This window comes from Melospiza melodia, chromosome 20 (assembly GCF_035770615.1).
Source record: "Melospiza melodia melodia isolate bMelMel2 chromosome 20, bMelMel2.pri, whole genome shotgun sequence".
Lineage (NCBI taxonomy): Eukaryota > Metazoa > Chordata > Aves > Passeriformes > Passerellidae > Melospiza > Melospiza melodia.
In genome coordinates, this window is record NC_086213.1 from 2,625,608 (window position 1) to 2,648,617 (window position 23,010).

A 23,010-nucleotide genomic window follows, 5' to 3' on the forward strand; every position below is an offset into this window, starting at 1 on the left:
TCCTTTAGTTTATGGCTTATGACAAGGAGAAGAAGTAATAGAGAAAAAGATGTAATTTTAGGACTGAGAGAGTGGAAAGGAAGAGTTTAAGAAGTTGTGCATCAAAAATTGTGCATTTCAGGGAGCTGTGCCCAGCTGGGTGAGGGAGGGGATTGGCCAGCTGTGCTCTGGGGTGGCCTCTCTGGTGCTGGGGACAGTTCCACCACAATGTCAGCAGGATCTAAAGCTGCTGGAGATGGACCAAAGGAGAGATACGAGGATGGGGAAGGGTCTGAAGGGGCTGAGGGCACTCGGAATGTTCAGCTGGAGCTGCGGAGACCGAGGGGAGACTCCTCAGGGGCTGCAGCTCCCATCCCTGCTCTGGGACAGGGACAGCACCCAGGGAATGGCTGGGGCTGGGCCAGGGCAGCTCAGGCTGAGCTCAGGGCAAGGCTCTTCCCCCAGAGGGTGCTGGCACTGCCCAGGCTGCCCAGGGAATGGGCACGGCCCCGAGGCTGCCAGAGCTCCAGGAGCCTTTGGGCAGCACTGCCAGGGATGGACAGGGTGGGGTTGTTGGGGGGTCTGGGCAGGGACAGGAGCTGGATTAATGATCCCTGGGGGTCCCTCCCCACGCAGGGTTTGCATGATTCTAAGATTCTAATACAAATTGATATGCACCAGAAGGAATTCTACCATCTCACATGATGGACACTTCAGGGAATCTCATGGAATCTCAGTATTTACACAAACAGGGAGCTGAGGATGTGCTCTAACAGAAAGCTCCTGTGTCAATGCCAGCTGTCCAAAACCTCAGCTAAACTTTGATTTACCATTTCATAAAACAGTTTTCTAAAAGCAACATTTCATTACCTGCAACAGAGGTCAACTTTGTTTTTATTTTAAAAAAATCTCTTTCAGCCAACAAGTCAAACACCAATCCCAATAATTTTATGGGTTGATAATCAATCCCAGCACCCAGATGGGAATGGGCACAGCTGGACTGTGAGGTACCAGCCTGAGCATTCAACAAGTTCAAATTCACAGCTGCCTGTTGATACAAAGTCACCTTTGAGAGGAATATGGAGCAAGTTTATTAACCACACACAAAAAAGCTCTGAAGGCAGACTATACAACTCTAGAATGACTCCTCAGGGACACTGTTCTGGCCACGTATTTGCTTTGCAAAAGGCAAGACACATTTCGGGTGCAGGAGCTGGACTGACTTTGTGTGGTTTCAGTCCAAACGAGAGGAAAAAAAAAAAACCTTCATAAAATCTGCAACAAGCTTTTTATTGATTTTAATGAGGCTTGGAAGAAGCCACCAAATCTCAAGAGTTTTGTCAAGAAGTTTAAAAACAGGACAGAAACGTTCCAATATAAGCAGTAACAATTCCGCTTGCTCGCTGCCAGAGCTGAGCCAGCCCCCCTGAACACTCATCAGCATTCCTGCTGCAGGGCTGCTGGGCTCTGATAAGAACCTCCTCTGTTATCACTTCCTAAGTCAACAACTCCTGCCAAAATAAGGGGAAAAGCTGCCTGCAAGAAGAAATGTTGCTGTGAGTTCTGCTGGTCCAAAGCACCAATTCCTGCTGTGGGGAGCAGCTGTTGAATGAACACATCCCAGGGAGCTGTACCCAGGACAGGGGTGCAGCCCCAAATCCAGGGGCTCCCACCCCTTCCTCTGCAGCACCTCAGCTGTGTGAGCCACAGAAGGGATCAGCACCATCAGGAAAGACAAAGGGAGGAGATGGAAAAGGGACAGGATCCTTTCACTGAATCCTGACTCAAGTGTGTCATTTAAAAACGGGCTTTGCAGCACCTTTATTGGGCTGTCACACCCTCAGAGCTGGTTTGGTTTAGAGGAGACCCTAAAGTTCTTCCATGCCACCCCTGCCATGGCAGGGACACCTCCCACTGTCCCAGGCTGCTCCAGCCCCAATGTCCAGCCTGGCCTTGGGCACTGCCAGGGATCCAGGGTGGGCACCCTGTGCCAGGGTCTCCCCACCCTCACAGCCATGAATTCCTTCCCAATATCCCATCCATCCCTGTCCTCTGGCACTGGGAGCCATTCCCTGTGTCCTGTCCCTCCATCCCTTGTCCCCAGTCCCTCTCCAGCTCTCCTGGAGCCCCTTCAGGCCCTGCAAGGGGCTCTGAGCTCTGCCTGGAGCCTTCTCCTCTCCAGGTGAGCACCCCCAGCTCTCCCAGCCTGGCTCCAGCCCTTGCAGCATCTCTGGTGCCTGCTCTGGGCTCTCCCCAGCAGCTCCAGGTCCCTCCTGTGCTGGCCCAGGGCTGGGGCAGCTCTGCAGGTGGGGTCTCCAATCCTGATCCCAGCACAGGTGCCCAAGGACATCCTGTCCCTGCCCAACTCAAACATGTCACCAGTGACTGCTCCAGGATGAATGAAGGGGATGGGAACAAGAATTCTTCACTTTTCCTTCAAGTCATGCTCTCAGATCCTGCTCTGGTGCCTATTTTGGGATCCTGGGCATTGGGTGAACATTCAGCACAAAGGTCTCACCTCCAGTTTTTTTTCTTGGAAGACATAGTGGAGAAGTAGAGTATTTGCACTGTGTATCAATCACACAGTGAAACACAAGTAATAGCACAGCTGGAGGGGGACATTCCAAATAATTGTTTCCAAACTGTAAAACTTTCATCCCCAACCCTGGGATTCCAAGGGCTACCCACTCCAACTTCAAAGCCAGCCCTACTCTGAGCACTGATGGACTACAGGAATTCCAAAATCTAAATTATCTGAGCCTGTGACAGTGCTTTTCTTGACATTTATTTTAATAAAACATTGGCAAATTGCTAGGAAAAGCACTCTGGAGAAGTTTCAATCAACATGTTTGTTTAATTAGGTGACTGGAAAGTTGTCTCTACAGTTTCTTTGCTGAAAGGCTCTATCAGCCAAAGCAGGAGAGCCATGATTTGATAAGCATGGAAATGGCACAAGGGAAAAATAACTGGGGAGAAAAACAAATCCAGATTTTCTCTAGCTGCCAGTTATCCTCATAAAGATGTAAACAAACACAAGCAAATGAAGCTTTTCTCCTACTAATTGACTATTTTGAAGATGCATTTTCCCCTCCCATTGCCAAAATATGGCATTTCCACACCGGTTGTGCCACACCATGTCCCAACCTGGCATGATGCAAGTGTGGTTTTTGATGAGAAGTTCTGCATTCCTGTTTGCATTCTCAACTTCTCAAAAGCAGCTCAGCCCAGCTCTGCCATGAGGGGAACCTTCTCTTGCACAGCATTACCACACAGCCCCCATTTCTTTCATCACCTCTGCCTTTGGCTGCTCACTTAACTCACAGGTTGTTCTCTTCTCTTCTCTCTCCTTTTTCTGCTCTTCCTGGTGGATTTGAGCTTCCTTTCCTGCTGTTTTTACACAACCCTTAGCGTGCTCAGAGCAGGAACACAGAGCTGCTATCAGCTGCCCAGCAGCTGGGGGATGTGGTCAGCTGGAAGCACAGAGGGATGGGAGCACTGGGACTCAGCCACTCCCAGGCTGGATGGGGCAAGGCTGATCCTTCATAGAAAGTTGGAAATGGTGCACATGGAGAAGAAGGAATGCTGATCTTCAGGGAGGCATTTTCTGGTTTTTAGTGCCATGTGTCACAGAACCTTTAAAGCTGAAAAAGACCTTTGAGGCCACTGATTTGGCACCACTGTGTTCACCAAGCTGCTCCATGTCCCCAAGCGCCACATTCACAGTGCTGTTAAATCTCTGAGCAGCTGTGCCAGGGCTGGACAACCATTTCCATGAGGAAATATTCCCTGAAATCCCCCCAGCCCCTGCCCTGTCCCAGCCTGAGGCCGTTCCCTCTGCTCCTGTCCCTGTTCCCTGGAGCACAGCCCGGCCCCCCGGCTGTCCCCTCCTGTCAGGAGCTGTGCAGAGCCACAAGGGCCCCCTGAGCCTCCTTTGCTCCAGCTGAACAAGCCCAGCTCTCTCCATCTGTTCCATCATCCCCTCCCCTGAAGGAAATGCCACCATTCCAGCTGCATATGAAGGTGTGCACACAGCCACACTCAAACACCTGACAGGGAGAGCCACAGGGAACAGCCCACATTGCCACAGCACCCATGGAACTGCCCTGCAGCAGAGCATTTTGCAAAGATCTCATTCCCCTTTCTGTTCTCTCTGCTTTTATGAGTGAAGAATAAAATTAATTAGAAGAGCCCAAAGCATCCAAAAAGTTTTGTCAACATCTGTCACTGCACTGACTCATGCACTAATGGCAGGTCGGCATTTGGGTTCCTTCATCTTCCCACTCGGAAGTGGCATTAATCTGCCTTTAAAGCAGTTTGATTAAGCTGATTATCCTTGCAGATTTGTTAAAGATCACTTCTTGCACTCTTCAGAAATTAAATGCAGAAGCAACAGTTCAAAGTTAAAGCAAAAAAAAAAAATCTTGGAAGGAAAGCAGAACTTGGAATGGCAGAGGAAGAAGAGAAACACTTCTGGGGGTCTGATAGCAACAGATATTACAGAAAAATTTTGTTTTGCACTAAGAAAGATCCATTTTTTCCATAATTGATGTCTAGAATAAAAATCAATATTTATCTGGGATAACAGCATTAATTATTCCCAGAAAAGAGGCTTTTTAGCAAAGTGCTCACAAATAAAAGATGCTACATGAGTATTTTCCTTCACTGATCTCAAATCAACCCAGGTCAAAGGACCACAGCAAGCTTGAAACCAAAATCCACAACAAAATGGCACTTTTTCTTTCAAAACTTCAGGCTCTCTTTTCTTTTAATTCCTTTTTAATTTGGATAAAACCCTGGGATCCAAAAGCTGCAATTATTCACACATAAGCCAGGATACAATTTACCCATCACAGATCTTCTGTACCATATCTATAATTTTCCTTTTATTGCAATTACTCCATACTCCTCCATTTTATGTTCATGACAGAGGAGGAACAGCTACCAAGGACCAACAGCCACACAGATCAGTGTGAATTGTGGAGAAACCTGGAAGGAAGGGAAGTGAATGTGGATTTCTGGAAGCTGACAGGACACAGACCCAGAGGATTTGTGGAGGTTCTAGGCTGGAAAGGTGACCAGGTGTGCTGGGAAGGGGATTTATGCCAACAGGTAACCAAGGGGCCATGAAATGCAGGGAAATATCAGACTGGAGTTATGAAACAAGCAGCAAGGTTAGAGCAGGCAGCAGAAGTTTCCATTTGAAGAGGCATAATGGAGAAAGAAGGAATCATTTGCTCCTCACAGTTCCCATTTTTCCATGAAGGCCCTCACAGCCCATTTGCCATGAGTCAGCCTCCCTCCCCTCTTCTGCCTGTCTAGAAGGAAGGCAGCACAAGGAGAAGTGGCTGCTAATCAAAGTCTCCAAGGTTTTACTCATCCTCCCCAAACACTGCTCCATCCCCTTCCCTCCTGCAGGCACATCCTGCTGGAAGGGCATCAGGAGCATCCCACACTGCCCAGGACAGCTCCTCACCTGCTCGCACTTCCCAACAGCAACACCACAGACACCAGCAAGGAATAAAAAACAGAGAGAAAGGCTTGAAAATAGGAAGAATCTGTGATTTGGAAGTTCCTCTGGAGTTTCAAGATACACTGCCATGAGACTTTTCTCCCAACCTGAACTTCCTCAGGACAGCACACACAGTCACAGCTCTCAGCTCCTCAGCTGACCTCATTTTCACCACACTTTTTCTGGCATAAAACTTTGAAAATCTATTTAACAAAACACCACTGGATGCTTTTGTTGTAAGACAATTTTTTGAAATAGCAAATACCTGTTATTAATAATCTATTCATGCTCTGAGAAATAAATGCCCAAGTTATTACAAGGTGCTCCTAATGGGGACCTAATGGGGACCTAACAAAGGCCCAGCAATCATGGAATGGTTTGGGTGGGAAGGGACCTTAAAGCCCACCCAGTGCCACCCCTGCCATGGCAGGGACACCTCCCACTGTCCCAGGCTGCTCCAGCCCCAATGTCCAGCCTGGCCTTGGGCACTGCCAGGGATCCAGGATGGGCACCCTGTGCCAGGGCCTGCCCACCCTGCCAGGGAACAATTCCCAATTCCCAATATCCCATCCATCCCTGCCCTCTGGCACTGGGAGCCATTCCCTGTGTCTTGTCCCTCCACACTCTGACAGAGCCCCTCTCCAGCTCTGCTGTGCTGCACAGCCTGGGGCAGGCAGCACACAAAAATCTCTTTGCTGTTAGCAACACCTAGAACAAGACATCCCTTCTTGTGCCTGCACACCTTGCACAATGTAATTATGGGTAAAGCTTTAATCCATTAATTCTTCAGTGGCATTGAAAAGACCAGTGCTGTCAAGGAGGGCCTGGGAGATGCACACATCCACCCTCACCCTCCATCGAGGAACAGCAGCCATTGGGAGGCTCTGTGTTCCAGGCTCACACTGGATCACCTTACACCACTGCAAGTTAATATTTCAAACTAACCCAGCACTTGGTAACATTGTGGCACACTCCAAAAGTGCCTTTTTGGATGTGGTATTAAGGTGGTTTTGCTTTAAAACAGACTATGCAGCTATTCCCTGAGCATGGTGAGCCAGCAGAAAGGTACAGCTCCCATATTCCCCCCAAACAAAACACCCCTTCCTCATTTCACACAACTCTGGCATTTCAGACCCATCGTGGCATATTCCAGCTCCTCAACACAACACAGAACTAACCCAGAGAGCAGATCTTGGAACCACCACCCTGCAGTGCTGGAGATGTTGTTTGCTTCCAGAGCAGCACAGCCTGAAAAACTGCAAGACATTTCAGATTTCTAGAATTGGAGGCAGCTTAAGAATCCCTTCACCTCCTGCAGAAATGACATTTCTTCACAGAACTAATCAATTAGCTCGTTCACCTCTCAGCCTGCTCATTTTGTGAAATATTCAAGCAGTTTCAGTTTGAATGGCAGAGTCTGCAGTTCAGATACCAAGCACCCTCCCAAAGCCCTGATCCACTTCAGAGCTGTCAAGCACACGACTGCACTCTGCACTGAAGGGAACTGAAGGGGCTGTTAGGAGTAATTGATGTATTTCTGCCACAATCTGGGAACCTGAGGATGAAGAGCCCTTCCCTTCAATCACCATGGCAGGGGACAAGTATGTTTGATCACAGCATTATTTACAGTATAAAACAGTAATTAATTCAAACCAAGAAAAGCCTTGAGTTCAGGTATTCCCTTATTAGCCCATGCAAAGCAACCCTGAACAGAATAAAATAACCACATTGAAAGAGCTGACCCAAGTTGAGAGACAGCTTTATTCAGCTACAAGCAACCCCTTTTGATGAAGTGACCCCTAAATTGCACATTTCAGGAACTCATCAAGGATCAGAGTAGCTTTTCTAGGCTCACAAAAAGCTGTTTCCTAGAGAGCAGTCCATCACCCACGAGGCTGCCAAGCCACCCAGAGCACTCACCATTCACCAGAGGCTCCGTGTGTGCAAATACTGCAGCAGGCAAGTGTGGAGGAGATAAAGCCAAGTGTGCCTGTCCATGATAAGGGGACAGCAAGGGCTGTGTCAGGAAAGCCCAGCAGCTCCAGGGGCTGCACACAGCTTTCTGCTGGGTCCTGTTTACCCAGCAGGTTCCAGGCACACCCAGGATTTACCAGAACAGGGTCCTGCCCTCCCTGCACTTGGGCAGCAGCTCCTCCAGGCATTTCCATCATCCCCTGCCAGTTCCAGCTTCTCCAAACTTTCTGCAGGTCCCAGTCAAGTTACCCACAAAGGGAGAGGATTCCCAGTGGCACTGCCTCAGCCAGGCACAGCAGGGAAGAGCTCAGGCTCCCTACAGGAATTCAGACACACTCAGGGCTCTGATGCCTTCTCCTGTTAATTCCTGCACTGAGATCACAAGGGACAGACTGGTTTGGATAATGAACAGCCTTTCCCTGCTTCCTGGCCTTTCCCTGCTCAGCTGATCCACAGAACCATGGAGTGCTTTGGGTTGGAAGGGCCCTTAAAGCCCATCCAGTGCCACCCTGTGCCATGGGCAGGGACACCTCCCACTGTCCCAGGGTGCTCCAAGCCTGGCCTTAGAACTCATCAGCTCACTAAAGCAAAAATAAAAAGGAGGAAAAGCAAATACTTTCCCTCCTGTAGTTAAATCCCCTCATCAGTATCTTCCAAGTATTAAGACAGTTGTTTATTCCTATCTTTTTCCACTTGTGGAAAGTCACAGTTAATTTCAGAAGCAGGAAATGTAACAGTAAAATATTACTTTCCATTCACAGGCTGCACTTAAATAAGAGCTGGAGACAGACCTCAACTCAAACAAACAGCAGGCAAAGAAAAAGAATCTCCAAAGGGTGCTGTGCATGAAGGCACATGGGAAAGGGACACGGAGCTGTGTGAGGATCCAGTGAATCTGCATCTCACCAAGAGCCTCGGCAGAGCAGCCAGCAGGGACTGAGGCAGCAGAGCCCTTTGATGTGGGAGGCAGGAGCCCATGGAGGAGCCTTGCAGCTCCTGAGATGCCTCAAGGAATGTTTTAATGGGCTTCAATTCCCGTGGCTGGTTTGGAAGATCAATTACACACATTAGCAGTATCTGCTGTGAAGTACTGAGGTCTTTAACAGAGCAGTTAATTTTGTCACACTGCACTATGCATTCCTCCAGAGACACAACAGGGCTGCCTCAGAACCAGTTGACTTTAACACATATTTTTGTACTTTTATGGATCTTTAGGCCCAATAGCCTTCCATCAACTAAATCAAGTTAGATGCTCTGCAATGTTCAAATCTTGAATGTGTCAAAGGCAAGAACAATTACAATTTCTAAACTCATGTCTCCAGGCTGCCCAGGGAGGCTGAGTTCAGGACAAGACCCCAAAATATTTTCTCCACAACAACCTCCATAGTATTGAAACTACACAGCCTTGTTCCCTTACTGAAGCTGCACAGCCCTTCAGTGCCAGGAAGGAATTTACTTGGATTAACAGAATATGCTTATTCTAAAAACTAAACAGCACAAAGTCAAAGTTAAATATATTCAGGCATTGCAGAGACACCAAAGAAGGGTTTGTGGTTGCTTGAGGCACGGATGTGTATCAAAACACAGAGTTTCAGCTGGAATTGAAATGGAGTTCTGCAGCTCTGACAGTGAAACAAGGTTTGACAGAGCTCCTGTTAACAGCCACAGCCTCACCCTTCTCTTATTTAAAGTTAAAATCCATTGGAGTCCAAGATCCTATAGAAGGGTACCAGCATATGTGGAAAAGGGAATTAATTCTATAGGGTACCTGTATCTCCTTTGGTCAATCCTGCCACCCAAACAATGATTCCAACAGGAATGAGCTTCTCTGGGGAACAGGAAGATTTCCCTTCCTACCTGCTCACTTAAATCAGACCACACCAAGTTCTCTGCAGCAGATCAGTTTTTATCTAAAAGAGATATTCCTCCAGTATCCTATTTTACACTAGAAGACCTTTTCAAAAGCACAACAAATCAGTATATACAGACACTTCTTTAAAACCTCTCTCAATTATTTTCCCTACAGAAACTCATTCCTTTTGGTAGATACAACAAACCCTGAGAAGGAAGAATAACAGTACAAGGAATGTAAGTAGTCATTTAAATGTTTTATCCTTTAGAGAACATTCACTCCTTCCCTGTGTGACTCAAAACAAACCTAATTTACTAAGAAAGACTTGGTTGCAATTAAGAGATAAATCATCATTTTAAAGAAACAAAGGTTTGGGCTCTTCATCACATTACCCAAACACAACACATCCACATCTCTCCCACAGGCATTGCAGAAGTCAGAGCAGTTCACAGCTCACTCTGTTATTGATGCACCAGGGAAGGTAATTTTCATTTAATTCCAGATTCTAAAAAATATGTATGCCATATATGCAAGACTGCAGCTATCCACTTCAATTTTTGCATTTAAATCATTACCAGCCAGCAGGACTTATCCTTTCTTTAAAGAATACAGAGATTTATAACCATTCTTACAGTAAGTTTACCATGTCCCCTTTAAATTGCATGTTAGAAAAACACACAAGAGCATGTGTGCATTAATGTGTGCATTGAAAACACACAAGAGCATGTGTGCATTAATGTGTGCATTAAAAACACACAAGAGCATGTGTGCATTAAAAACACACAAGAGCACGTGTGCATTAATGTCTGCATTAAAAACACACAAGAGCATGTGTGCATTAATGTCTGCATTAAAAACACACAAGAGCATGTGTGCATTAATGTGTGCATTAAAAACACACAAGAGCATGTGTGCATTAATGTGTGCATTAAAAACACACAAGAGCACGTGTGCATTAATGTCTGCATTAAAAACACACAAGAGCACGTGTGCATTAATGTCTGCATTAAAAACACACAAGAGCATGTGTGCATTAATGTCTGCATTAAAAACACACAAGAGCACGTGTGCATTAATGTCTGCATTAAAAACACACAAGAGCATGTGTGCATTAATGTCTGCATTAATCCACAAGCTCTCCTAAAGAAGTGAAAATAGCACAAGTCACATTTGTAACACTGCAGTTCTTACCTGTGACTTGCAGATCTCAAGTTTCAATTAAATACACACAAGTGGCACTCCACAGTAAAATTAAGATCAGCTAAATCAAACTATTTTTGGTCTCTATCATTCCATTTGAAGCACCCTCTGATAACCACCTGAGTATCAAAACCAAGTCTGTACTTACTAAACATGAACTCTGAGAAATCTGCATTAAACCCATGAGAATAAAATATTCAAGGTGCATTTGCTTGGAGTGAAAAAGTAAATCTGGCAAATTTTGGTTTTAAAAAGTAGTTATAACATAAATAAGGAGCAATAAACGTTGGGGTTTGGGTCCTGCCTCACTGCCTTTCCTCTGATGAAATGAAAGCAAAAGCCCCTCCTGACCTGAGCTGACACCTGGGTCGTGCTGCACACACAGGATGGAGCTGCTGAAAATGAACAAACACAATTCTGAGCCTCTGTTTGCTCAGGTACTCAAGGACCTCCTTAAACATCTTATGAGGTGCAATGTCTGGTCAAAATCCAAACCAAGAGAGGGCAGGAATTCCTCCCCTTCCCGTAACTCTCCAGGCTGCCTGCAGAACACTTGCCATCAGAGCCAGGGGGATGAACTTCCCAGAAAGCTTTCCTTCAGAGACACCAACTCCTCACCAGATCTATGTCACAGAAACAAGGTTGAATATCCAATTACAGAACAACAGAAGTTACTTCTGCCCCTTTGAGTGCAAAAGGGAATGTACAAAGAACCAAGATCAATATGCAAAAAAAACCCCAGAACAATTGGAAGGAGTGGAGAGCAGCACACCAGGAGTGCAAGCCCCCCTGGCACAGTCCCATTACATCCAGCTGTTCCTTGGACTCATCCAGATGAGGCTTGAGGATCACCAGGCACATCCTTTCCTGACAATCAATTCCAATATTAAAGCTGGAATCTGAGACCAAATTCAGAGAAATACTCAAAGGCAAAGGAAACCTTCATGTTCTGAGCAAAAACAACAAGGGCAAGAACAATGCTCAGAATACTTAAGTGTGCCTTGCTTTTACTGTAAGCCTTTATTTCAGAAGGTTATGCAGCTGATGTAACACAAATCTACATGTGAAGACAAATCTAGAAGCAAATGCTCAGAGCTGAGATGAAAAAGCATCTGTAATTTAGATAAATAACAGCTCGCTGCAGGAACAACCTCAGCATTCAGGTCTTGTATTTCAGAGCCTGCACAATTTTGCTCATTTAGATTCAAATGCCAAAAAATAGCCCAACTCCTCTCCTGGATGGAAGATTACATCTTTATGCAGGAAAGCTTAGGTGGAAGCTCAGATGAGTCTGTCAAGGAAGAACAAGGATCCATGGTCTCTATGTTTATTAAAGTACCACTTGTGTGTCATTGCTTGGAGATGTGACATCTCTGCATCAGCTCCAGCTGAAAGAACTGCTCCACAGGAATTCCCTCATGGGAGAGGCCTCCAAAATCAAAATGCCACCATGAACCAGCACCTACAGCCAAACTTCCATGTTCAGCCTGAACAACTTGAGGCTTGAACTAAAGATTTCTCTTCTCCAGTTCCTACTGAGTTGGGTGCTGAAAATCAGATCCTGCAAGAACAGGTAGGACAGAGTGGCCTGGTCTGGTATTTTATTATTTCACATATTTCAGAAGTCAGAGCACTGGTGTGGAAGTGCTGCTGTAAGGGAAGGGACCCTTGACAGGCTGACAGGCTCAGTGCTGCATTTCTGGCCTAAGCTGTTACATGGAATTGCACAGTGAGTAAATAAATAAGGGAGGCAAAGCTGAGAGCCCAAGCCCTGCATTAATGACCCAGCAGGTATTTTCACTGCTCACACACAACATGGAAATCAGCTTGCAATTGCAGCCTAAAGCAGCCCTACATAAAAACCATGCAGTGAAGGGTTGCACATTAGGAAATGCAAGCACTGTGATCACCTGTGAAGCTTCTGCTCAGCCTCCCTTGGAAAATGTATGATCCTTAATTCCCTTCCCTAATTCTCCATCCTCTTCTTCCCATAAACCCTCACCCAGTGACCTAGAGGGGACAAAACTCCCTGAACCCAGAACTTTTCACAGTCCTCTTCCTAAACCCTGCAGTCAGCGTGGAGCCCTGGAGCAGGTCAGTCCTTGCACTGCTCCTTTATGGCACCTCTGCTGCTAAGGACCCACAGCACCCACCAGAGCTCCCACACTGCTCTGTGTGTCCATGGACTTTCAAAAGGCTGGAAAACAAAGGAGTTCAAGCCATCAGAAGGATCTTCTGTGCCCCAGAGTTCAGGTTTTTGAATACTCACAGGTTTTATAGTATTTCTGCTCCATGTTTGGGAAATACAACTCCACTACCAGGGGTCTGAGCAGCACAGCTGGGCACTCAGGCCTGGAGTTGTGTACTCAGCACCCAAACCATCACTCTGCACCCACCTGGGAAGGTTCCCAGCAACTTCCTAGCCAGGACCACAGCCCACAGCCAGGCAGGGACACACCTGCCTCCCCAGGATGGCACCAGCCTGACTCACCAGACCATCACCTACAACTTCTTCCCAGATAAAGCCACCTCACCCAGTGCTTCTACAAATACCAGGTAATTTAAAATCTTATTGGGCCACCTGGAAATTCTGCATTTTTTCAGGTGTCCCATCCTACTGCAGCCTCTGTTTAGGATTACCTCAGTTATTACCTGTGGGGATGAACTACTGATGTCAGCACACTCACAAGATCAGACAGATTGTTAGACACCTGAATATCCAATCATCATTCCTCCCACAAACAGCCTAATCTTTATTTATATTAGTTTACTGGCTCAATTGCACAGCCCAGACAAACCCCTGGCAAGCCTTCAGAACAGACCAGCACTCCCAGCTGGCATGGGAGCTCCATCAGCAGCCACAGCCATTGGCAGCAGGAAGCCCAGCTCTGGGCACCAGTTATTGCTGCAGCAACTTTAGAGCAGGCTCTTTTCTTGAAACCATTGACAAAAAAGCCACTAAATTAGCTCACAAGTCAGTTTGTGTAACACAGCACAGGCCACCTGCCTCACTGAGGCCCCAGTGCCACACTCTGCCTGCCACAGCTTTAACTCTTACTTAACTTATCAAAAGGATGTCACAAGTCTTATGCAAGTTCACCTCTAACGTACTCGTTATCCTCTCAGGAGCCACTGAATGAAATGGGAGTTAATGAATAACACAGCAGGAATTATTTCATTATCCCCATGGTGAGAGAGAGCCATCTAATTCTTGGATGTGATGTCAGACTTGAGAAACAGCCAGTGGTACTTACTCAGGCTTCCAGTGCTCACTCAACTGCTACAGCAGGGCTGTTCCCAGAGCTGCAGAGCTGCTCCAGGAGAGAGCAGGAATCCAAGCAGCAGCAGTGAGGAACTGAGGCTGTCCAGGAGAGATCAGGAATCCAAGCAGCAGCAGAGAGGAGCTGAGGCTGTCCAGGAGAAATCAGGAATCCAAGCAGCAGCAGTGAGGAACTGAGGCTGTCCAGGAGAAATCAGGAATCCAAGCAGCAGCAGTGAGGAACTGAGGCTGTCCAGGAGAGATCAGGAATCCAAGCAGCAGCAGAGAGGAGCTGAGGCTGTCACTGCTCCCACAGAAGGGAGAGGTTTCCAGCAGCTCACATTTAATGCACAGGTATGGCAATCAGGGCAGTAAGAGCATGTCAGCTCTTCACATCTCCTCTTTGACAGTGTCAACCCCACTGCAAGTCACCATTTGTCTCTGCTACTAAGTCAACCTGTCTATTAAACTCCATCAAACCCCAGGACCTACTGAAAGGGAAGTCTGAATTAAGGTAGAGATCCTTCATCAGTCACTGGCAATCCCATCTTTTGGCATTGCAGGCTGCCTCAGTCTCACTTTTAGTTCAAATAACACTTTCCACTATAGAACTTGATGCATTGTGGCTACAAGTAAATGTTCACTGCTCTGTGGAAAACACAAATCTCCTGCTAGTGCAGCTAGGGAGGAGAACAACTCCAACAAAGAGCAAAGTGTCCTTCAGGTCTCCATTTGTCTGCAATAACAAACCAGCCCTAGACTGCCTGAAGAGTTTGCATGTTTAAAGGACCAGGCAGCTTCAGAAGGTGTTCAGAGCTGGTATTTCATTGATTTCCTCACTGCTGTCAGGGCAGCTGTGCCTGGCAGTGCCCTGTGGATAGTTTGGCTCTCAGAACACACATTCCTTCCTGTCCAGAACACCCCCATACTTCCTTCACACTAGGAGGAGCAGTCAGGAGTAAGGAAGCAGCAGACATTTGAACAGCTCACACCAATTCATTACAGAGCCTACAAGTATTATTTACCAGGTGTTCCCCTCTAACAACCTGCTCAATGAGGAATAAACAACTACACAAGCTAGGCAAAAAACTAAGCAAGAAGAAAAACTGGAAAACCTGAGAGACCAAAGCTGGAAGATAAATTTCTCAAGCAGATGGAAAACCAGAACTATCTCCCTGACATCTCACAGCCAGTGAAAGGTCCAACAGAAGCAGATTTCTCTGCATGGACTGCAGAAATTCTCATTCAAGGGAAAGATTTTCCCACACCCTGCTGCTCACACTCACTCCTGGACAGCCCCAGAGCACAGAGTGTGTGTAACACTCAGAAGCAAAGGACAATCCTGCCACACCCCTTATCAAATGGAAAGAAACACTATCTTCAAGCCTAGCACGTGCTGTCCTGTCATTCTCACATGAGTGTGCACAGGGAGGATGTATTCATAGTCCAGGCCTGGCATCACAATCACTGGCAGGAGTGCAATGCTGCAGTATATTTAGAAGGCTCTGTTAATACTATAGTTCAATTCCATGGTACTGTGAATATATCCCAGCCTGCAAACCCTCTGTTGTTCCACAAACATTCAACTTCAATTCTTCAATAACTGCTCAAAACACCAATCCTTAAGATATAAATCTCATGGCAGTATCTGTAAAACCCATAGAAAATTCAGCAAGAAACTATGAAAAGCTGACTTTGGAGCAACTTTCTGTCATGTGAGAAGCTTCTGAGCTGGTGTGGAGCAGCGTGGCCCTGTGAGGAGCATCTGTGTGCAGGAATGGCCTCTGGGCCAGCCTGAGGTGTTCACCCAGCAGCAGTGCCCACTCAGCCCTCAGCAGAGCACCCAACAATCAGTGCACAGCAGCACAGAAGGAGGCAGGAGAATAATTAGCCTGCCATGGCCTGTGTGACACTTGGAAATGTCTGTACCACTACCTAAAGACTCATCACCAACTCTCCTTTATTTCCAATTAAAATAAACACGTATTAAGTAAATATTCAGTGTCAGGTTCTAAATGTGAATTACTGCTGTGTGCTGTTTGTCAGGCCTTGTTCTGGGACGTGTTGCTTTTGATCTGCCCGGGTGTTTGTTACATTTTCCCCTGTAAGAGTGTTCGGATATTTCATCAATCATGCATGCAAGTTCCTTTGTCGTCTTTTGAAGGAGTGATGTGGTTTCATTTATAAAAACCATGTTGAGAACATGCTTCCTTTTAAAAAGTGAAACCTCTTCTTAGCAGCGCTTCATCTGGAAGTGGAGCCACGTTTCTGAGCTGTGCTGCCACCTCAGAGGGCAATGGGATTGGGCTGGAGCTCTCATTCTGCCTCGTACACTGATACTGCTGGAGTTAACCACGTGCCTGCATTCCCCACTGAGTCAGAGCTGTCCTTACACAACACATCCACGTTCCCCAGGGCTGCTCAGGCCCTTCAGAGGCTGCAGCTGTGCTCCTCCTCCAGCTGGGCTGGTTATCCAGCCTCTCCTGCCACGCACAGCCAGGAGAGACTGGTGTCCCCTGGAAGCACCCTCAGTGCATGTCCACAGCAGCTGCACACACAGACTGCCCCTGGGACCTTGAGGCAGATTCTCCTCACCAACAGGCACGTTTTGTGTCAGATATTGCCTCTTTTCAGCAGTCCCACCTTCTATCCCTCAGTGAGCAGCTCTCACCTATTTTCACCACACACTTGATTCAGCTGCATGGTCTGGTGGGAGAACAGGGCAGCAATATTCAAGTGCCTTTAACTCCACAGCTTCCAGCTTAAAAACACTCAAGACTCACTAGAAGAGATAAGCAATGTCATGCAGACTGTCTGGGGAAGCATCAGGCATTTAAAAATATAACTGCACACACTGCAAGGGGTTCAAATGTGAGCAAGAGCTCAGACATTAAAATCCACCACAGCTCTCCCTCACATCCCAAGCTTGTTCCTAGCATTAAGCAGCTGCCTAAGTGAAAGTCAGTTATAAAGTCATTTTATCACAACCACTATTTTCTCAAAGCTTAAAAATTAAATCAAGTACTCTGCTACTGGAATTTTCATGACCAGGAAGTTGCAATAATGCTTATTGCATTATGGTTACTGGTTTGTTATTCCAATATGATAACTGCATCAGTTCAATGCTTTGAGTTAATTATTATTGTTTAACTGAAGTAAATGCAAACAGAAACCTAAACAGCATGGAATAAATAGCAGGAAACCAAGCTCAACTAAGTAAAGAAAAACCAAATACTTCATGATCACCTGCAAGTATTAGGCAAATTCTCACACAGCTCTCATACATATGAAAAATTAAAAGCCCTGCAATCACAGCTTCAGAAAATGGCCACAGGAAAACTACACAGTGAGGTAAAGACTCAGGCTTTTGTCCTGTATCTTGACACTTGGAATAAGCACTGAATAAAGGTTTATTATAATATTTTTTAAACCACTAGATCATAGATAGCAATATTTCCAGAATATTCTGACAGATTATCCCAGCAATAAAGCATAACTAAGCATAAATGATTCTCTGGAGAGACCACCACACCTCCAGAGACCCTCTGGAGCTTCTTCAGCACTGATGAACAAGTACCTGCAGTGACAGTGTGCTCCCACTGGAGTGAGGGGCAGCAGCTGCAGCAGCCAGGGGGGTGTGAGGGCAGCAGGGAGCCCTGGCACAGACTGGCTGTGCTCAAGGGGCACCAGCTGCCACGGGAGACTCCTGAGGCTGACCTGGAGCTGCTCAAACAAGTGGCTCATGTGAAGCTGCTGCTCGGAGATGCTCAGGAAAGCTGTGAACTGCCCAGAGGAGGGACTGCCACACAGCAATGTGCTCACTGCAGAGCAGTGCTCCAGCACCACTGAATGGACAATGCAAAGAGCCATTCAAGTGTCAGTCCTCCAGAGCAGGCAGCACAAAGTGCTTTTTGTTTGTGTCTTTGAGATCCTGACAAATCAAAACGAGATTAAGTGTGCTGGCAGAGTGGCCTCACCTCGCAGGCAGATCTGTAATCCCAGGGCAGGGGAGAGGGCTCTGCAGCAGCTCCCAGGCAGCACAGGCAGCCCTGCTCTGCCCTCCTGGAAATCACTGCTCACAGCCCCCAGGCAGCACAGGCAGCCCTGCTCTGCCCTCCCGGGACACTCTGCGGGCAATCACACCTCGGAGCTGATGGGAGCTCAGAGCAATCACTGCTCACAGACCCCAGGCAGCACAGGCAGCCCTGCTCTGCCCTCCCGGGACACTCTGGGGACAATCACACCTTGGAGCAGATGGGAGCTACAGCAATCACTGCTCACAGACCCCAGGCAGCACAGGCAGCCCTGCTCTGCCCTCCTGGGACAGCTCTGGGGGCAATCACATCTCGGAGCTGATGGGAGCTCAGAGCAATCACTGCTCACAGCCCCCAGGCAGCACAGGCAGCCCTGCTCTGCCCTCCCGGGACACTCTGGGGACAATCACACCTTGGAGCAGATGGGAGCTACAGCAATCACTGCTCACAGCTCAGAGCCAGCACAGGCAGCCCTGCTCTGCCCCCCTGGGACACTCTGGGGGCAATCACACCTCGGAGCTGATGGGAGCTCACAGCAATCACTGCTCACAGCCCAGCTCCAGTGGAACTCAGAGATAAGAACTGCAAGTCCTGATTCCACAGGGGAAGAGGAGCCTGTGCCTGAGCACAGTAAGCACCGAAGGCTTTACTATCTCTAGCAAATAGATACATTTGTGTTTTGTATAATTTCCATTTAACCTTGCTAATTTCCTCAGCGTTATTTTTTGCAGCTCAGGGACAAACACCGTTACTAAGTAACTCTCCAGGATGAAGTTTCAGTGCATTAGCTCTCACGGCTGAATTAAACACATAAGCATCTTAAATCCACAAATCCAACAGCCCACCACTCCAAAAACCACAAGGAGTAAGCACAATCTGTGCAAAAACACATGAACGTTTATCAAACAACACATCAAATAAAACCCAGCAATTCAACTACGCCAGTTAACAATTAATACAAGCTCTGAGGAAAAGGAATGCATCTGGTTCCTACAAAAATCTCAAGTACATCTGAAGCAATATCTCAGATACACAACAATTTCAGGGCTGCATTTTTGAAGGATAATTTGAAATCCTTCACAGCCCTGTGCCAAGGGAAGGCTGTGCCAAGCCAGCACCATCAGCACAGGTACCCTTTTACCACAGAAACACAGCAAAGAACTGCAAAAATACTTGAGAAATGCTTCACTTGCAGCAAGCCTGGTTAAGGGTTAAAGCCCCTTCAGAGTATCAGTGTAGCCATGCTGAGCACAGCACTGAGAGTGCTGGGTAAACCCTGAACAGGGAACAGGCTGGCACAACACAGGTGGAGCTGCACATTTCCACCTGGAATGGCCCTGCACAGAGCACTGGCACTTGTGGCAAGGAGTTAAAGCCCTGGAAAGAAGAGAAAGAACAACACTGGAATTGTGATGAACTCAACACCCCTCCAGCAGCTCAGTTAGAGCAGCAGTTCTGTGAAAGGTTTGCACAAAACTACCTCAAAGTATTAAAAAAAGGATATCATTCAAGCCTACTGTGTAACACCAAACTAATCTGCTACTTCTCCACTTGAAAATTCAGTGAGGCTTCAAAGCAGGGCACACCTACCTAGACAAAGGAAAAGATTCATTCCTTGCTTCAGAGTTGAAGCCTTCAGACCCTTCCATCCAACCTACTTCATTTTTAAGATATTCCAGCATATACCCAGCCTGTTTTGTGGAGATGAGACATTAGTAAGGACTTTTTCCCATTCCTCCCCAAAAAGCCCACCTGTAGAATTGCCATCAGATACAATGTAAAATATATCACTTCAAGATAAGTGATAGACACTAAAATTTGAAATATTTCAAGAAATTTCCAGGATTTCACAAAAACTCACCAGCAGACCAACTCCTAAATCCTGATTTAGCAGTTCCATAAGCAAAACTGAAGGAATGAGAAAGGTGCAGCAAGACAGGCACAGCTGCCTGCTCACCCCAGGTCTCATTTACTTTTCTGGTAAAGAAGAACTCACTGGGTAGGTAGGTTTTGAGTGACACACACCTTGGTATTTAAATAACTGAGATCTAGAGATGTAGGACAGAGGTGAACAAGCAGGAGTTAACTCTTCAAACAAATGCAGGTTTTAACAGGATAAATTCTTATCCTATACCTGGAGTTTAAAGGTTACAAAAAGCTCAGAGCTGGAGGAACAGAACCAGGCAACACGCTTTTCATAACATGGCAAAGATGCTCTGAATTCTGTGTAGAGGCTGAGCTGTCACTCACCCAGCATGATCCATGGATTCCCAGCTCCACAGGAAGGCTCACACTTTCTCTTTCACATTCTTATAAGCAATAAACTCCCAGTTTGTTGTTTAATCTCTGAAATCTGGTTAAAGTGCTATTAAAAAAAAAAATCAAAGTAACCAAGTCATGATTTTTAGGGGTCACGGCCCTTTGGGAGCGACCTAACAAGGAATAGATTATTCAGATAAGTTTCAAGCCATGAAATTTGTTTCAACTTGTACAAACTCTGCTAAGTCAAGTCTTTCAACAACACTCACCAAAGGGTGACCCAGGGGAGAACACAATGGCACAACCTGACTAATTGCTACTCAGCCAAGGTGCTGGTTGTGTTTTCTTTTGAAGGCATGATGGATGCATGGGGTTCTCCTACCAAAGTTATCTTTGCACAAACCCTCTCTGAACTGACCCCAGGGTATTCCTTCACCTTCCACATTTTAATTATTTACAAATAGTTAAGCAGATCTTAAGAACAGCAACCCCACACAGGGACCTGAGTTCTTCCTCCTAAGTTTTCCAGAGTCAAACAGGAATTTTGAAGCTCTAGAAAACAGTTTAAATCAATCCATGGAAGCTTAAAAGTTGACCTTTCACAAGCAGCAAAACACCAGCTGGCTACACCTGCAAGTGCACCACAAATGTGCTCCACAGTCCCATCTCCAGACTCCTGAAAATCAAACCTGGCAGCAATGAAACCACCAAGACTCATCAGCCTACCTGATCAGACTGGAGCATTCTCTGCACCTGCAGAAGTGGCTAAAGCCTTCCAAACCCAGCCTGGAAATTCAGATCAGCTCGAGGAATTCTTTAATTGTCTTGGCAAGAAGCAGCACAAAAATTGTGGAATTGAAGCACATAGATCAGGTTTTGGCATTAGGCCTCTCTTTAAGCTGTAAGCTAAAGCAGATTCTCCCCAGCCCCTCTCTGCTCACTTCTTGCATCAAAACATTCAGTCCTTTCTTGTCCTTTTCAGATCTGAGTCAGCTCAGACCAATTTCTCTGGACAAGGCATGTTTTAATGGACCACTCCCTGCCTTCATGAAGCCACTTTAACTCAATATACATTACTAGGCCTACAGCATATTTACAGAAAAATATTTTCTTAACTACTACACAACTTGATCTGCTGGGATTGACACATGGCAGTAAGGATCAACAATGAGACTAAAAGCTGAATTTTGTTGGAAGAACCAGAAAAAAAAATGTGACAGTAGTTAGAAATACTTAGAAATTGAAAGGAGACAAAGTAGATTAAGCCATATTGCAATCCTGAGATCTTGAAATATGTTTAAATACATGAGGCTTAGTCCTACTAGGTCTCTGCTTTGAATAGCAAATAATTTGGGTCTAGGAGAGAGAAGCATGCTGGAAGCAGGAAAGGATCTGCACCCAGCAAGGGCTGCTCAGGTAATCAATCCCTGCCTCTGTGAGCAGTGCTCCAGCCTCAGGCACTGGTACAGTTTAGAAAGTTGGACAATAACTTGAAAGTCTCATGTTTAGAAAAATGAGCTACAGGGCACAGCAGCTTGTAAGTTACTCTTTAGGGAGCTGCCAAGAGCTTCCTCCCCGACCCAGGCAAACCAAGGTGCCTTATGCAAGAGGAAAAGTCTCATACCTGAGTGCTGAATGGGGCACGGCGGGCGGGGACATGACGCAACAGCGCCATTGGTGTTAATGGGGCTGCTCTCCGGGCGGGACCCCGCAAGGAGGGGAGCACAACCGGCCGTGCACTAACAGCTCACTCAAAATCTCCACAGAGAAAGAAGAAACAGCTCTTATTGTCTTTGCTGTACCTGTCTTACACCTGTCAAATGAAGCAAAACTCTGGTCACAAGTCCCCAGGGTGACTCCACCAGACCCACCCAGCTCAGGCATCAGCAAGGCAGTGATGAATCCAACCACCCTCTCCAGGCAAGCAGAGCAGCAAGCAGGTTACCAGACTGCTTCCTACTGCCTGCTGATTGCAACAGCGGGTTTGGCACTGTGACTCCTCAGTGAACTGCTCCAGAACTCACCCTCAGACCCTGGTGCTGCTCAGTTACTGCCAGCCCTTCAAGAGTTCACAGGAAGAAGTGCCTGTGCCATGAGAGCACTGCAGAGGAGGTGGAATGCCCCGGCAATGGAAAGCGAGACAGCTCTCCAGCCTGCCAGTCAACACTGCAGAAGGAAAGGATAATTTGCCTGGAGTAATGAGCTAAGTATAGAGTCACCACGATTCCAGTGGCCCAATTAGCTCTGCAATGCTCCTGATGCTGGTGGAACACCTGGGGAGGCAGCTGGCTCCAGCTGCAGGTGGAACCAGGGACTGAAACCACAGCCCTGATCTTGTGCTTGACACACCAAATTCTGCAAAAGCAGCACCAAGAGACAAAACCAGCATTTTCCAACTCACTGGAATCTTTTTGCCATCCTCAGCTCATTGCCATATTGCAGCACTTTAGGGAATCCTAGGCTATTTTAGAAAACCCCTTGCCCAGTGTTTAGCAGTCACCCTCAGCCTGTCATTTAAAAGCCAAAATTCCAGTTTGACAAGTGCAAGGCATTTTGGTTCCAGCTTCTAAAGCCTGCAGAACTGAAGGGGGGAAAGCAACATGACAGGGAGCAGGCACATTGGTACCATTATACAGGGAGCTGCTGCTTTTTGAAATTCACTGTTAATGAATATTTATTATTCATTTACTTTAACAAGGGTTTCTGTGTGTTACTTACACAGCTCTGCATCCACTGATGCCCCTGTGGTCACAGACTCTAAAGGAAGGACCTACAATCAGCTGTGCCACCAGTTTTCCTGCCAGGAGGTTTTGCCCCAAATTCCCTTGCAATGATTTGAGCAGTGCAGGATACTGAACACTCGGGTACAGTGTCAGTACATTGAAGCTGGAATAATTTTTATAACTAATTTGGAATTTTAGAGCAGGTATCTGATCCCTTTCCT

At 46.6% G+C, this 23,010-nt stretch overlaps 1 protein-coding gene across 7 annotated transcripts in view; it reads right to left on the reverse strand.

Moving 5' to 3' along the window:
* Positions 1-23,010, reverse strand: part of MTMR3 (myotubularin related protein 3) — a 76,584-nt gene that overhangs the window by 45,329 nt on the left and 8,245 nt on the right. Inside the window, exon 1 of one of the 7 annotated variants that reach the window (XM_063173238.1) lies at positions 13,769-13,873. The exons of 5 other annotated variants lie outside the window; for them this stretch is intronic. The gene's annotated coding sequence lies outside the window, so the exon portion shown is untranslated. Of the gene's footprint in view, positions 1-7,408; positions 7,428-13,768; positions 13,874-23,010 lie in introns of those variants that run through there. One more of the 7 variants, XM_063173237.1, reaches the window with a different exon arrangement.